We start from the raw sequence: 14,132 nt of genomic DNA, 5'->3' as shown, positions 1-14,132 counted from the left end.
AACAGAATAATCCTTTCTTTCCTCTTCTTATAACAACAGGAGGCTATCTTAACATGTCTCAGAAAATGCCAAACATGTTTAATGAAAAGAAGTTCAGACTTTTCTCACAACCCTACAACCCTACATATTCAAGACTGTTATTTGAATTATGAACTGTACATAGAGTTACAGTAGAGGTGACTTCACTTCCCCAGGCAGCCTAAACCAAAAAGCCCAATAATAATAACAAAAAAAAAAAAAAATCCCAGGGGCAAGACAAAGTTTTTTTGTTTATTTCTCAGCCTAGACTCTTCCAAGCTTCTGCACTTGGCATGAAACAGGTAAACTACTTCTACTTCCCTGGTCCCCATTGAAATTCCCTTGTATTTTTAAAATCATAAAAAGCAATACAATACAAACTTTGTACTAGGAATTAAGAGTACTTAGATCCTCCCCAAAGAACATTCTGCTCTTTTTTCACCACAATTCCAAATGTGACTGTTTAATGTGGTCTCATTTCTTCATATAAAATATCCTCAATGTTTTCATTACACCTAGCCATAGCAAGTTTCTTTGCATTGCAAGACCACTGAGGCCTATTAAATACAAGAGATGGGCTGATTTAAGAAATGCAGCTGTTGACAGCTTTATTTATTTTCTTTACCTTTCCTTTTGTACAGGGATGAATGTCATTACTTTGCAATACACTAGTATGTTTTTCAATATATAAAATAGTTGATGCTGAAATAGCAGCTGCTACTGAGTGTCAGCCTGAATTCATCTGTGTTAAAGAAACCTGGGCTTTACATATTCTAGATGTGGCACACTCAAATGATATTTACACAGAAAAAATTGTAAGAAGCAAAATAAAGACTAAAACTAAAAAAACAAAAACAGGACAGGAGCATTAAGAGAACAGTAGGTAGTGCTAAAACCTATGAAAGTGTGGAGCTATACATGAGTAAGATGTAGCTCATAAAAAAGTAAATTCTAGCAGCATATGAATGACAATGAGGGTAAGATACTAATCCTAAAAACACAGAAGTTTATAAATATCATGTGTTATTTCATGCTTAGTGTTTGGTTTTGTAAATGACTACTGATTATAAAACTTATTTTGTAGAAGACATCAAATACTCTGAAAGAGATGCTAACATCTGCCAACACTACTTTTTTATACATAAAAGAATAATGAAAGCCTCCTATATTTTTATAGCGACTCAAATGCCCAATTTGGCATAAGAGTGTAGGGAAATTATTAAAATACAGAAAGACACAGTCTTCATAATCCCTGTAAATGGGAAATGCTCATGTCAAGGGGTCTGAACAGTCTATCTACAGCTACAGGAGCATTTAGTTTTATTTTAAGAATCTCTTCTGAAAAACACTGTTTCGTGACAGTCTTTATCCAGTGTTGGCAGCCTCTGTAGCCTTCTTTCCCAAGCCCAAGTCCATCAAAGCTGCTCATCAATCCCTGTTAGTGTGCATCATGCTCCAATAGTCACTACAGTTAAAAATAACATCTACAGAGAAGAGAGAAGTACATTTTGGACCACTTACAGAACCATACAGTATCCAACGTGAATTAGCCTTTAAAGCAGGAAAGTGATAAAGTTAACCAGAAAGACAGCAGCTGTAAGCCTGGCATTTGAAAATATAGCCTCAGGGGAATAATGAAGTTTCAGAAAAGAAAGGATAAGGTTAGGAGAAATAGAAGGTACATAACTCTAGTGACACAAAGATGCAGATGCTGGGAAAATCTTTTTGTACAAATGTTAAAACATTATTTAAAAATAAATTATAATTATATAAAAAAATTGAAAATACAACTGGGGTAGATAGCTACTTAAGATTATAATTTTTCTAATGCAAGCCCCAGCGAGTTGCAGTGCTCTGGATTCTGCCAGAAGCGAATACAGTATCCACACTACACTCAAGCCTGCCCAAGATCTTCAACCAGAGTCCATGGCTCTGCCTTGTTTCTTTGACAAATGACAATGGACACTGTGTGACTCACAGAGACTGATCCAGGGGGCACTCAGTCAGAAGAGCTGGTTCAAGCAACCCCATAGGTTACAGCAACTTCCATATAAAATTCCTTCTGCCCACATCTTGGGTTTACTCAGAAAACCAACCTCAGGCCTCAGCATATTCCCTCTTCCACCTCATGTGGGATTAGGGAAGCAGGGAACCAGGGGCTGCTATTCCACAATTTGCAACATAGTGAGTTATGTAACTTGCTGTAACAGTCCTGATACACCTGCAGCAAGGCCAGATCACAGACATTGCCCCATCTGCCCTTCTGCATCTGAAACAGGCTCCAGAGCTTTCATACAGCTGATATTTTCTAAATTGTAACACAAGAGAGCAGGTGACAGTGAAAAAAAAATTACAAGCTGCCCATAGCAGTTCAGAATGAAGGCAAATGACAAAGGAACAGAGACAAAACCTGCATCAGTCCTGTCTTACTACTTTTCTCCAAAAGGTGTGGACTTTTTCAGCCCCTTGAGATTCTTGCTACCAAAGCATGTAATCTCTACATTATGAGTTTAAATGTACACAGATTTTTGTAAAAAACATCTTTTTTTCTTGAAACATTTTGCTTTTACTCTGAAAAATGCCCCCCAGATAGGCTCCAGAAGTGGGCATAGAAGTCAAGGCTTTGGTACCATAAAAAGCAACCCAATGAAGCAACCCAACCTTGACTGCTCTCATTCAACCCCAAAAAAATTATATTGTGAAAATAATTGGAGAAACACCATTACAAGCCTTGCACTGGAAAACTTTAAAACCAATTTTACATGGTACCAAGAATAATCACAACTTGACACTTGACTAATAATAAAAAAATCTCTAGTTAATTTTGGAAACCATAATGTTCACCTCAAACTACACTAAAAATACTTCATAGTAAAAACTTCATGGACTTAGTCATTGCAGACATTTTGCATTACTCATATTAAATACTCTTTACTGTATATCTAGATATCTAATACTGTTTTTCATTCAGGGCCTCACCTCCTCTACTTGCACAGCATTTTGTGGTCTGAATGTCCAAACTAATGACGCATCCTTTTCATACAGAAAAAGACTAAATCAAGTAATATTTTTACAGTCACTCCTTAAAATAGGAATTTATTGATTTTACTATATTCCTAAAGTATCACTAATCTAGACAACCAGCTTTTACCTATTGCTGCTTAACCACACAGCAGCAATTCAATGGGATGTGTTTGTTTGCAAAGGAAAAGGCAGATTGCAAAATACTATGGTTTAAGCACTGGAGCTCTTTTGCTCCAGAAGCTACTTAAATTCCTCTGACAGTTGCTCAATAAATAACTTAATTACTTACACTCTAATGGGCACAAATAGAAGTATTTGAAGACCGTGAATGAGAGAACAGTTTACCAGAGCCGGACCCATTAATATTTAAGACTGTTCTATTTCAATTGTTATCATGTCTGTATTATTTTATGCAAATGTTAACTGTGTAGAAAGCCATAAACATCATGTTGCAATGCTGGTGATGCTTTTCTAAAAAAAACCCCAACTTTTAAATGCTACTTAAACTGTGAAATACTCAAACAAGTGAGATCACTGTCCTTATTTACTTCAACAACTTGTGCTGCCTTGGCTCATTGGAACATAGAAAATTTCCTGTATCGAGACAATAACATCTTTTAAGGCCTGTTAACTGACCTTTAAATCACCATAATTTTCTCTCAGTAACTATTAACCAGGATAAAAGTAAAGACTTACTAAAAAATGCTTATTCTTATGCCATATCCTACCCAACTTTAATGAAAAAGTCACTTCTGAAATGAGACACCATCTTCCATTAATAGAGCTGACTCTAACTGCTGAAAATGAACACTGAAAAAGTACAAATCTCCCTTTACCATTTGCACATTTTTTAAAATGCAAACAAGCTGATGAGCAGAACTATTTCTGCACTTACTTCCTGTTAAATTTACTGCATGAATGAATGTATGAGACAGACCAAATTTTTAGTACTGTGTTCAATAATGTTTTTTAACATGGGGAAAACAGCTGCAGGTCCAGCTCTACTCAGATAGAGAAACTGAGAAGCAGCATGATTATTCTTAAGACTTATGTAATCTGATGTTAACAAAGTTCCAACACACCAGTTGTTTTCTGAAATTCACTCACAGAAGAAGTATTAATATTTTTCCAGAAAAACCCAGGACAAATATATTACCTATACAAAGTGTTTTTAATCATAGGAATCAAATATATTTAAGAAAAAAATAATGATTTTCTGACTCAATAAAAATTACTAGAAGCCTTTATCATAAAATTTGAGAAAATAATTATAACAGATGGAACCCCAAGGAAACATTTTGGGCATTAAAAATCTGTAATATATCTGGCCATTGTGCTAAAAATTAACCTCATCCATCAGAGACAAACAGCCTTATACTTTCCTTACTTTTCCTAAAAATTCAGTCATGACCCCAGGTAAAGATTTTCATTTCATGAAATCAGAATCAACATTTTGGGGAAAAGACACAGTACGCAACGATCCCAACTAACACAACCTGATATTGCTGGTCTTCACTACACACATACAGGAAACAAAGCACAGCACACAGAAAGGACCTAGCGAGGAGTCACAGCCAGTACTCTGGGTGATGGGGTATTCAAATATCATCATCTAGCAGTCACAACAGAAGTGTTTCTGAAACGTCATTAGGGAGCTTCCAGCCTCCTCAAGGGAATCAAAGGCTCAAGTCCAGTGTCAGAAAGCACACAAGATTTTCTGAGGACGCTGCCTTTGGAAGCCTACATGCCATATTTTATGTCATCTTTCAAAGACGACATTTGTTTCACTGTAAGACTGAATGAACAAACCATTCACCAAATGACTGGCATCATAACCACCCTCATGAAGAATTCCATTTCAATGCATGAACTGGAGCATTGCTACATTCTATGTTAAGTGGCAAAGTAAAAGTAGAAATAGGCACATTGCTTGCAGAATAAGGCAAAATTGAAATCTTTTTCAATACACTATTTTCTTGAGAATGACAAGTTCCCCATACTCATATACTACTTATTCATGAAAAAAACAATATTTGAACAGAAAGCAAGCCATGTTCCATATTTTCATTGCCAGAGACAAATATCTCTGAGTCATGTTTAAGAAGGTCCTTTTGGATGACCAAGGGAAACTCTCAGACATACTGTTGCCTAAAACAGGCTGTATGAATAACCTGACCCTTAACATACAGTGCAGCAAGCCTGTACATTCCTATGTGCTTAGAATAAATCTAAGGAACACTAAGAGAAAAGTTAAAAGCAACCAAAAATACCTTCTGATACAATAAAGTTGTCATAATATTGTGAACTTTTGAAATAGAAATGTGCTGCTGTGTCTCTGTAAGCTGCATTACAGCTTCATCTCAGGAATAGGAAGCTCTTCCTTTAGGTGGAAAATTCCACCAGAATGACAAAAATAATAGTTAATTTCAGTATACTAGAGTACTAAAATGAAGATGCGAGAGCCCCTAAACTCCTTTCTTCTTTAAGACTAAAGAAAAATTCATGTTAAAAGTAGTCACTTTGGAAATTAAGAAGCAAAAATGTGAATTGGCTTTGGACCATCTTTGTGTCAAAGGCATGGGTTCTAATTCAGTACAAACTGAAGCTTGTTCTTCTTTTTTTCTATTTCTCAGTAAATGTTTCCTTTATTTCTGCCAGTTGATTTAAGCCTTCTATATCACTGTCTGCCTTCAGCTGGAAGTCCTTGCTTTTCTTATGATAACAAATTGCTTTGTTTGGTTTATGCACATTTATCTGTTTGATCTATGCTCCCAGCAGGCTCTTACCCATCATTTTCTAAAAGACAGTGAATTTCATGTGTGTGGCTTAATCACCTAATAGTCATGAGCCAAAAAGCAGAACTGACATTCAGTGCCACCATTTAACTCAAAGAGCAGTGGTCAGGATGTCAGATGCCTCACAAACCTTTCTCCACCCAGCTGCAAATTACATGATGTTGCTGCTACTCTACAATAGATTCAGTAATGTTATTCTGACCTAGTATTTTTAAGTATATTATAATTAACGCTGCTGACATTTTTAATTCAGCTGTGCCCATAAGATAACAACTTTATGCAGCTGTAAAACTTTGCTAAAAAGGGATGGAAGCGTCTTGCAAGAAATAAGAGGGTCCACTTCTATTCCAAAACTTTTTTTCTTGTCTTTTCCAGAAGCCTTCTATGCATATGCTCTCCCAAATGTAATATGTAAAAAGTTCCTGGACCAAAACATCTAGCTATAAATACAGAGAAACACAAGATGTATTAAAACACACAATCATCCCATTTGTTATGCTCTGAAAGGCTGAAAATATTTATACTTTGTCTTCACTTTTGATTTTTCATTTTAAGACATTATTATCTCTTTAGAAAGCTTGTAGATAGAGGCAGAAAACTGTGATGTTAACACAGCCAAGCTACTGCAAAGTTGCAGTGATTTTACCAGGGTTTTTCCTTCCTCTTTCGGACTTTACCAAATACAGTGACAGGAATTACTGTAGGGTTTTTTTTTAAAAGCTACTAAATATCTTGTGTTGGAAATGCAACAATGAGACAGTGTTGGGCTGCTGAGTAATGACAGCATTTTGAACAGAGAAGCTGCTGAATGGAGAAGCAGGGGATTTGGGTGGTGCCAAAGGACGTGCAACAAATGTACAGAAAATGAGAGCTGGAGAAACTCCAGTGTAAGCACACCCCTAAAGGAAAACATCCTCTGGGCATGGGCTGGGATGTACACAGAATGAGCTAATAAAGGAGCATAATGCTTCTAAATCATTGGCATCTCATCTGAATACTACTGGTACCTTGTTTTGCAGTATGAGATGATAACATCAGGAATTACTGGGGACATGGAAAACTCTTTGCATAGAAGGACAGAGTAGGATTCCTCTATCTCAAAGAGGATCTGAATATTAAAAAAATCCTCTGCACTAGATGTTTATCAGTCAAATATAACAGTTCTCTGCTACAAGCTCATGTTACCAATGCAAAAATCCCTGCTGCTGGTGATACCTAATTGTAAACAAATGCAGCAACACCATTTATTTTTCATCCCACTGGTATCTGGAAGGAAGCTCTTTCCCTTCCACAGCATAGTCCTAGGAAGGGAGAAAGATACCCACATATTTTTCTTAGTACTTCCCAAGCAATGAATTGCAAAGTGTTTTGTTTTCTGTCACAGTTGTCTGTTCATTCATGTGACACAAGCTGCTACTGTCTGGGTTGTCCTAAATGAGTACTAGAATGGTCAAAATCCCAGTCCATGGAGATGGATATAACATGCAAACTACTGTAAAGAGCAAGCTACAACTTCAGGGCTGTCCCAGAGCCACTCAAGGCAGAAGGGAGGCAACTGTACCTATCATTCTGTACAAATGGAAGGATGGAGAAACATCATATGCAGACACTGCATGGGATCTGATAGGCTGTCCTTGAAATGGTATAGAATTAAGGAAAGCCAAAGTTCTCTTATTGAAAGGAAATGACTCTTAAGATTTGTTTTGGAAGTGAAATGATGTTGACAATTAGGAAACCAAAAATCTGTCAGTTTTACAGAGGCTGTTTCATGAGGGGAAACTTTTAGTAGATAAATATGGCTTGTATAGCGTTAGACAGAGCTAATAAATAGACCACTCCTGTACTGTATGACCTGATACTTTAGTGTTGCCAGTGGAATCTTTGGCTAAGTAAAGGTGTGAAATTAAAATAAAATCTCTGCTCTTAAAGTACATTTCATTAAGGAATATACTGCTTTGGGAAATTGGGGAGCTTGTAACCAGAAGGCAGGCATAGAGTCAAAATCTCCCTAAAACTCCAGGAAAATAGGAAGACATTGAAGAGTAACATGGTTATACATTGATACAAGTAGTAGTTGCTGATATGAAACTGTAACATGCCAAAATAATACCTCATTTTAAAATGCAGATACATAGTTTATTTGTTGCAAAGGATATAGCCTACCTTTTATGCGGTATTGGCACTAGAAAGAAAAGATTAGTCAGAGTAAAGACATTTTACTTAGGATCACGTACTTTTTGTCCAGTCTTTTGCACGTAGATCCACAAGATGACTGTTTTAGTAAAGGAAGCAAGAAGGTTCTAATAAATACTGCATTACTTACTGTCACACAAACTGTCTCTCCCATTTAGTGAAAAGCATCTGTATGAAACTTATTTGTTTCAGAGGACTGTCTTAGTAGGATATAATGAAATGAGAAAGATAATCACATGCCAAAATCCACAGAAATAAGTTCCCATTAGCTTAGTGCAGTTCCCATCCCAAGTGCAGATGTCTTTGAAAAGATAAATTTGAGTCCCCCAAATTTGTGGAGAAGGGAGAACATTCAGTTCTAACCTCACACAACAAATAGTAGAAATTATTAAAAAATAACAGTACAAGCCAAATGAGGACAGGGATCCCCTGGAAACATCCAGAACTCTGTGAAGGAAGTGAACAAGGGAACAGAAAGGCGTGGCCAGTATTTTAATTTTGGCCCTCTAGCTCAGAAACCACCAAGGATGTCTGTAGAAGAGCACTGAGTCTTGCTAGCTGTCTTCCTTAGAAGACTGTGTTAAGAATGACCAAACAATGACTGCTGCCAAACATTTTGAGAGTTATGTTTTGAGAAGGGATGGCCTCATTTCCTCCTGCTCACAGCCAAGATGTACTCCATCCAGAAAAAACAGAGCAATGCACCTACAAACTTAGGTCTGAAAGCCAGAAATTCCATGCTTGTGATGTGCTTTAGGATAAAGCTTTTATGACTGTGATCAAAAGTCCCTGAAATATTACCTGCAGAAGAAATCATGTATGAAGTTTATGAGAACAGGAAGACGCTAATAATAGATAAAGCTCCAACTCAGACAAGACTAAATGGAAGAACAACTCCAAGTGCTACTTCTGTAAGTACCACCCCCTCCAAGTACTGTAGGTTATACCTACATGCAAGCACCAAGTACCTACAAAAACCACGGAGGATGTTATATTTCATACTGCTAGGTCAGCACTACCTACTCTCACTTTGGCACAGGCTAATCATTCATGATTTTATCCTGAGGTGAAAGTTTAATAAAAAGATAAAAATTTACACTGTACTTAAATGGTGAAACATATTGCCAAAATATTATGAAAAATCATGAATTTAACAGTTCTAGAGACACCTGATGACTACATGCATATAAACGGAAGAATATCATTATGTTTTCAAAAATCAAGAACAGAACTTTTTTTCCTTCAATAACTTCTTACATGAGAAACTGGCTTAATATTTACAAAGCACTCTATGACCAAAATGAGGCCCACTGACATCTGTGCAAGATCTCACACCTTTCTCTGCACCACCACTACTGTCAGCTGACAGACCACGTTAAATATATGTTGGGAACAATCCAGTCTACAAGACAGTCCAGGAGAAAAGAGGAGTTCAACACTCTGCTAATTCTCCTTTTCCAGCTTTTCAGAGAAAGCAAATATTTTGCTGGGAAGAATCTATTAGTCTTACCTTCAAGCCACAGAAGCAACAGAATGCTAAGCAAAGTTTTAGCTTGATGAAAGCAAAAGCAGATCAGAATCGTGCCAGAAAGTAAAATTACTGGATGCAATGAACTCAATGGCAAGGCTATACACAGGGAGGAAAAAAAAAGGAAAGAGAAAAAAGTTTCCTGGAATATGTCAACAGTTGTCATCTTCACAAAAGACGAAAGTAAAAAACGACCAAAATGTATTCCAAAATTCCTTGGTGTGAGATTGCAACTGGCATCACCATGAGACTCTAGAAGCCATTAAGCACAAGGCTGTCTAAAATCAGAAGAAATGCTACAGGTATACTAAGTCTCTGTTGAAATGCTACAAAATAATTTGCCACTCAAACCAGATCCTTCTGTAGAACAGAATTCGAACAGTTTCTTTTCAAAGAAACATTTTGCTGTTCTTTATGCCTTAATTGCAAAATATTTTGATTGCATATGCTGTCCTAACAGTCAAGACCTTACAAGAGATCAGTTAAAAAGCCTGCACATTTCCTTTTTTCCACTTACAGATTAAAATTCTATATAGTTTTCAGAGAAGAAAACACTAGGAAAAATAACTGTGAAACTAGTGCTTTGTTACATCTTTTAATATAATTTTATGTTACAAAATAATAACGTCTAACTAAATGAAATAAAATCCCTAAATAAACATATGTATACAAATATATGCTTATCTAGGGGAGGCAAAAACATCTAGATGTGCTGAAAGGAAACCTAAGGGAGCTGTTATACTGGTGAAGAAGTAACCAGAAATGTCTGAAATAAATCCAGACATTCTAGTAGTCTCAATCAAGACAACACCACAGATCTGAAGGAGGGACAGAGTCTCAAAAAACTTCCAGGAACTGAACTTTCTTGGCTCATATGACCACGGAGTACTTGAAAAGTTTCTGGCCTCCACTAAGCCAAATCTGGTTTTTGAAGAGACTTGGATGCCACAAATATCCACTGAAATTAAGAAAAATAATTCCAATAAAAGCCTCCTTAAAAACCACAAAAATATTATTAAATGTATCAAGGGATCAACCTTGTGCTGGCAAGCAGACTACAGCTTCTGATGCCAAGGTCTAACATTTTGCATGTTCTGTCACAGAAAATAAATATTTCCCCATGCTCTATTTCTTTTCTTTATTAAAAAGTGATGCTATCTTGCAGCTGGCAATCTCAGCATGTAAATATTTGTCAACAAAAAAGAACTCACATTTGCATTCAATATCATGCATCTGAATCATTGTAAATGTAAATATATAAAATAAATCTAAATAAATACATTCTTTTTGAGAAACATAAGGAAAGGGTTAAGTCTCAAATTTGTATGCGCTGAGTGACTACACACTTCAGTGAGGAGCTAATCTGGTAAACAATTTCAAAGCTAACATACTTTGCCTTTTAAGAGACTGCACCAGATCCAACAGAGTTGCTTTAAAAACGGTTCCTAGTCAGCCTGATAGTCTGTGCCTGCACTGGGAAATTATTTCAGAGAACTCTGCCGTGCCTGTGTAACTGCATCAGCTACTCAGGCTTGCTCTGGTCATACTCTGATTGAAATGGCTTTTCTTTCTAGGAATGGCAATATATAAACAGTCACCTAACATTTTAACAACGTCCAAAGTCTTCAGCATAGCAGTACTTGGCAATTATACCTCCCTTCTCTGAATGCTGAGTTTACACAAGAATCTAAAACTCCTGGGTGTTCTCTATACAATGTAAAAAGTTGATTTTGGATTCTTAGAGGAAATTTCCATTGAGCTTTCCCATATTTATTCTTGTTGGATGAAAGAACTGTTGTATTTAAGAAATCTATTTACAGAAATAGATTCTTTCTTGGTAAGTAATCAAAAGCTGTCATATCTATGTACATGCCTTGTGCAACTGAAGAATTTTTTCTTTAGGAATTTAAATGATGGAGAGAAGCTCTGAACCAACAAGTGATCTAATAGAGATTCTGAGATAATGTTTTTAATGATAACATGAGCATTACAATAGAAGCAGAACCTCACTATATTCCTAGCATAAGTAACCTTCTATCTATACAGGTCCAAATTCCTTCTCTGACCAACTCTCTGAAGGATCCTTTCTTCCCTCATCCCCCTCAACAGTTAGGAAGAAGACCATATAGACTGGTCTTCTAAATTATGCTTACATAACAATGTGGTGTAGGTAGGTGCATGTTACAGATCTGCTATCAGACCTGTAGTGTTTACTTTTATAACAATACTCTTCATTAAACTGGTGGATTTAAAGCTGACTATTCAGAGGAAGTAATGCAATCTTGACTTGAGTCTCAATAGTTGACTATTATAGAAAAATGTCAATTATATAGATGAGCTTCAAACCAGTGAGTCAAGTTACTTTGCAGCTGGTTCACCTGAGAAATGATGCTTAATCAGATGGTCAGCTGGTCAGTCATGAATGTTTATTCTAAAATTGCAAACTATTGCTTCAGGATGAAAACCTTTTCCTGAGCCAGAGTCCTTCTGTGACTGTAAGCACATCATGTGAGCCCATAAAGTCTTCTAAAAACACATAAGGGAGTCACAGAAGATGATCTCATTTAATGATTCCATGAGAAACCTACTTTTTCAACTCTAAATTAATTTTGCTGTTCCTTGCCTCAAGAGATAACTTGCAAGCCAGGCGCTTCAAACTCATTTCACAAAGTAAAGAAGTATAACTGAATATTGGAAAACATCCTTACAGACATAAACTAAATATGACACTGCTTTACAAACTGCAGTGAGATAAATATGATCTGCAGCAAATGAGTAATTTTTAACTCATTTACCTCCAAGTCCGTTTCTAACAGGATCTGTATTAAACTATGAAATAGCAAACAGTGGGAAGAGGCAATATTAAAAAATATTCTGAAATAAAAAACCATTGTGAAAGAAAAAGTCACTTCTCTGTAAAGACAGCACGTTCATATGAGTCAGCATAAAGCAGATACAGACAGTTCTTACAGTGAGAATACTTTTTTTCAAGGTATGATCAGATTATACGTTGTTCCTCGATCGCAACTTCTTGAAAAAAAAAAATCCATCAAAATTGTAAGATGATATAGCCTGGACTAAATCTTACATCTTTTACTCCTTTTCTCCTGCAGAATATTAAATTTGATGTTTATATTTTCTTCTCCATCCATCTCATTAAGGATGCTGTTTTATGAGGTATGCTGGTATATAAGGCTTAATGCTAACTAAGTGATGGTCTAGAATGCAATTTTAAACGAAATTATATTGGTTGCTTTGCATAGTTGGTTGAAATAATCTAGAAAATCTTTTTCTCAGGGGAAAAAACATATCTCTAACGGCACAGTGGAAGACTGCATTGTGGGTATTTTCTCAAGCAGGAAAGAGTCTGTTTAAAGATCATAGAACCACAGAATGGTTTGGATCGTAAGGGACCTTAAAGATCACTTCATTCCAACCCTGCTACAAAGGAGACACTGAGGTGCTGGAACACATCCAGAGAAGGGCAAAAGATGTGATGAAGGCTCTAGAGCACAAGTCATGGGAGGAGTGGCTGAGGGAATTGGGGTTGCTTAGCCCTGAGGAGGCTCAGGGTAACCTTATCACCCTGCCTTATCAACTGCCTGAAAGGAGGTTCTAGCCAGGCAGGGGTTGGACTCTTCTGGCAGGCAATGAATGACAGGATAAGAGGAAATAGTCTCAAGCTCTGCCAGGGAGTTTCAGGTTGGACATCAAGAAGAATTCTTCACTGAAAAGGTGGTTAAGCATTGGAACAGGCAGTTCAGGGAGGGGGTGGAGTCACCATCCCTGGAAGTGTTCAAGAAATGTGCTATGGTTTAGTTTGACATGGTGGTTTTCAGTCAAAAATTGGGCTCAATGACCTTGGTCTTTTGAAAACTTAACAATTCCATGACTCTAATTAAACTGTTTTTCTCCACAGATGCTTCACACATCTGGGAGAAAGGGAAAAGTACATCCATGGGCAGAGGTGCTCCTTGTGAAATATTTTACATGCAAAGAATATCAAAATGAGGAGTAATGAAACCAGTGTAAGCAAAGACCTAATTTCCAGACACATTTAGCACTTCCTAGAAGGCCAATAAAATCACCATGGTGGCAAATACGGGGGCAGAAAAAGGAGATGAGTTCTCTTACTAAGGGAGGCACCTAAAAGCCACAGATCATTACATAGGTTTAAATAAGGATTCTTGAGGTATTTTTGAACTTTTTAATATGCACAGAAGTGGGAATTCTTGTTTTCTGCGGTCGACCAGATGGTCCTGACTCATTATATCAGTCACAAGGCCAAAATGATTCTCACATTAAGGACAAAACCTTGAAGCCATAAATCTCTCTGAAATATCTCCTGCTGAGGAATTTGTAAGCAGTCATTTGTTCCCTTACATCTTGCAAGCTTCTTACTTTTGATCAATGCCTTCACTGTAAAAAACCTATTTCTGTTAACAGCTACAGCTCATTTATCTCTCTCTTTGCCAGAAAATTCTGCAGAAGGCTCCAAGGTGTTGTTCCAGTCTGCACATGAAGGCAGTGACATATACAATGTTCTCAAACAGCAACTCACACTCGGTGAGTTC

General features: G+C 36.8%; 1 protein-coding gene across 2 annotated transcripts in view; it reads right to left on the bottom strand.

Moving 5' to 3' along the window:
• The window catches only part of ME1 (malic enzyme 1), a 154,513-nt gene that overhangs the window by 93,409 nt on the left and 46,972 nt on the right, over positions 1–14,132 (bottom strand). The window lies entirely within an intron of this gene.

This window comes from Zonotrichia albicollis, chromosome 3 (assembly GCF_047830755.1).
Source record: "Zonotrichia albicollis isolate bZonAlb1 chromosome 3, bZonAlb1.hap1, whole genome shotgun sequence".
Lineage (NCBI taxonomy): Eukaryota > Metazoa > Chordata > Aves > Passeriformes > Passerellidae > Zonotrichia > Zonotrichia albicollis.
The sequence above is the reverse complement of the archived record's forward strand: the minus strand, read 5'-3'. Positions and strand labels throughout refer to the sequence as shown.